Source organism: Hipposideros armiger, unplaced genomic scaffold (assembly GCF_001890085.2).
Source record: "Hipposideros armiger isolate ML-2016 unplaced genomic scaffold, ASM189008v1 scaffold_1110, whole genome shotgun sequence".
Lineage (NCBI taxonomy): Eukaryota > Metazoa > Chordata > Mammalia > Chiroptera > Hipposideridae > Hipposideros > Hipposideros armiger.
Window position 1 is genome coordinate 297,620 of NW_017732460.1, and position 4,200 is coordinate 301,819.

Here is a 4,200-nt window from a genome sequence, read left to right on the forward strand (position 1 = left end):
ATAAGCACAGTGTGGATATTAAGCAACAGAATAACTATCTGCACCCATTGAAGCATACTCATTACTCTAGGTGACTCCTTCTTTCCTGCAGCAAATGTGAAAAAACTTATTTCTAAAATAAGAATACTGGGGGAAAACACATGATCTAAGCATATTGGTGTAAAAGTCAAATTAATATTCATCTTATGCACTGTCAGATTACTTTCTTTTAAGCATAACTCTAATAATGTATTGCCCTGCTTATACAAGTCAAATACTTCTGCATTTTCCACTCGTCTACCATGTTAAAATGTTCTTACTCAATATCTCATCTTGTTACTTTCACTCTTCTCTACATATACCAACCACTGCCTCACAACACAATCTGCATTTCCCTTCACAGGCCTACTGTATGTGCAGCTGCCTTTTGGTAGGAATGTCCACTTCAGTGTTCAGCTTTTACAGATTCAATTTACCAAATCAAATAGCATTTCCTTCACAAAGCACTCATTCCTGATATTTCCAGCCGAATGTGATCTCCTCCTTCTCTACATTTCCATAGCATTTTAGAAATCGTGGATCTCAAATTAATAAGGCAGGAGAACATGATGATTTTTTTCCTCCATTCTTTCCTGTTTGTTGTTATTAGAGTTCATATAAGCTTTGAACATTGCCTGTAGAATAACTTAATATTATGTACCTACTTCCAGAATTTTAAATGATTTTTAAAAATAATCTTAACATTGCTAAACTTATACCAATTTGTCCTTCTGTTAGTATTAAAAATATTAATAGTAGCTAACATGTATAACATTTATTAGGTATCAGGAAATAGTTTAATCCTTGTAACCCCATGAGGTACAGGTGTATATTCCCATGCAGAAAGGGAAACTGAGGCTTGGAGAAATTAAGACACTCAATCAAGGTCATAAAAACAGCAAGAGCTAGAGAGACTTTTTGGTCCTTACTCAATTCTGTACCCTTAACCATTTTACTAAACTGCCTAACTTTTTTATTAGGTTTTAGGGTACTGTGGTGATAAATATTATCATAGAATCTGACCTCAGAATCAGAAAAAAATAGGTAAATAACCAGAAATAATTCCATAGCCTGATAAATGCTATAGTTGAGGATACACCTGATGATTTTGGAGTACAATTCAGGAGCAACCAATCTTGTTAGAGGAAGTAACAAACATTCACTATTTTGAAAGTGAATACACAATGCAATATATAAATGATGCATTATAGAATTGTGCACTTGAAACCTACATAATTTTACTAACCAATGTCACCCTAGTAAATTTAATAAAGAATGTAAAAAGAACAAAAAAAATGAATATGAACCAAGTTTTAAGTAAACAGTAGTAGTCATTACTCTAAATAAAATAAATAATTACCATTAAAAAAGAAACAAAGAAAGTGGGGGTATATGGATAGGGAAGGCAACCTGGCATTTTTATATGGTAGAAAATTCCTAAATTAACCAAAAAATGTTACACATTATTTTAGACTATAATATCTTTAAGAGCAATGACTATGTTTATATTTTAGAATCTAAGGCCTATTGAATCCATCATAAAATATAGCATGATAAAATATTTTGTTGATTAGGTTAATAGAGAAGCAATGAATAAATGAAACAATAAACTAATAAATGAATCATTGAACAAGTGAGAAAGATATGGCCTGAAGACAATGTCTTTGCAAAGGATACCAAGAACAAAAATGTAGACGGAATCATTGTTCTCTAGGTATATCTCACATATTTAACTTGATCATTTCCATGCTGAAGATATTAAAGTTTTCTTATATTTTGAAATAGTCATTTTTCCATTATCCTTTAAGTTTCAATTAACTATTTAATACAAGACAATGTAAAAAGAAAGAAGTAAAAGAGAAAAATTATTCAGGGAATATTAATTCAGGGAATATTGCCTATCTCTTTCCATTTAGTTTGTAGTCATACAAAATGGAGGTATGGTGCTGTCATTATACTTTGCAATCAAGGGCCAAATACAGGGCTATAATTCCATTCTAGTTCAAATATTTTTCATTATTCACCTTATTTAATAAACTGTCACTTGAAAGGGGGTCTGATAGGCTTTTTCACAATGAATCAAAGAATTGCTCTGCCATTCTACTTACTTTATTATGCATGCTACATTTGAAGCTAATGAAGCATAACCCCTGATCTGATACTTTTATGGATGAAAGAGACATCATGTCACATCTTGTATTTATTTCATCAGCGACTTATAGCCAACACAAAACACATTGATTGCCTTGCACTTAATTTTTGACAGTTGATTGGCATTCTTGTTGCTATCTTGTCTAATTGTTTCCTACCATATGCATATTTTAGGTATTAACTATGAAGAAGACTACTCAGAAAAATAATATGAAACATTAATGGTACATTTAAGAAATGTAGTAGGGATAATCCTGATTATTCTATCTTACAGAATAAATATTATTTTGAAATAGTTATTAGGTAATATTATACGTCTTAAAAATATTATTTTCATGAGGTTTTTGTTTTTTATGAAAAATCCAGAAAATCAGTTCAGGTAAACCAAACAACCTTCTCTGCAAGTAGGAAATAATTCATCACTAAAGAAATGGCTTCATTATAACACTACTTAATGTCACTCATTGGCTAGTCAATTTAATGAGTAATAAAATATAGGTATAAGGTATATTTGATCAATAGCATGGTATAGGAAATAAACAGCCTTTACTATTTATAGAAGCATATGAGTATGTAACACAAAACAGGTGTTATATATCTATATAAAATATTTAGTGGCTTCTTTAAACTTTCAAAAATGCTAATTTTAAATTTAACTTTAAAAAAAATGCCTCCACAAATAGAATCTCAAGAGTGCTGTTATTTTCACAATAGTTAAGTCTTACCATTATGAGTAAAATTATAGCTTTCACTCATTAGAACAGAAAATAAATTTTGCACACATACATGTATTCACACAGATTACTGGACAAATATAGAGCTTTCATTTTGTTAGATAACATGCATCTTTATAATTGACAGCTAGCTTGTTTACTAACTAAATATTAACTTGTTTCATACACGGTGTTACATTTGAAAGTGAGGAAAAGTATTTGAAGCAGGATTATAATATACTCCAGACATTACATACACATTATTATAAGGAAACTATATAATGCGTTATCACAATCAAAACAGAGGTGATAAAGCTATGAGAAAATTAGCAACTAATTGGAAAATTGCTCTGCTTGTGCATGAAAATAAAGTTATTGAAAACATGCATAATAAGAACTTATTATAAGTCAGTGACAACAAAATGAATAGAGAACAAACACCCTAAATGTACAAAACCTATGTAAAGCCTCTTTTACGAAAGACAACAACTGTCAAGGATATTTACAGTTAAAATGACTCCACAAAAAGAAATGAAAGGAAAATGTGTAATTTAATCAACAACTAAAAATTTTACTCCAAATTTCCTATTTACATGTGTCTGGGAAGTTGTGGAGTTTTAAAATTCGTTTTAAAGAATGTAAAATATAAAAAGAAAAAATATTTTTCAACAAAATAAATATTATCCATTTCAATTCAAAATTAGCTTTCTCTTCTTTGATCTCTTCAGCTGTGCTAATCAATGTAAGTTGTGTAAGTCACTGATTTAGGATCTGTGGTGGTTAAGGTCTTATTAACGCTGTAGTGTATAACTAAATTAATTTTCAGCTTTCAGTCCCCAAGAGATGATCTGGCCCTGTCTATTCATGAAATTGGTCTGTTCCTAAATAGAGTCAACTGTGCTACATTAGAAATGAGAAGGAGCCTGTTCTATTCATGGCTCACCATCTGGGTCAATTACCTCATTTTAAAATGAAATATTGAACCAACACCTGAGCTCTAAAATTTAGTCATTCTAAATAATCCAATACTACTAATTCTATTCGTCATTTTTAAAGACCAGCAGGTCAGAAGACCAAATATGTATGAATGTATGAATGTATGAATGTGTGTATGTTCTTGGTATAAAACACAATCATACCAAATGCCACTCTATTATGTATTATCAAACTATTTACTGCTGAAATAAGTCCAGTTATTCCTACTATAGTATCATATACTATACATATAAAGGAAAATATATCTACATTTTCCTTTATGTGTTTTCCAAATCATAGAAAGCTATTTATCTCATGGGCATCCTTTAATATTCACTAGAAT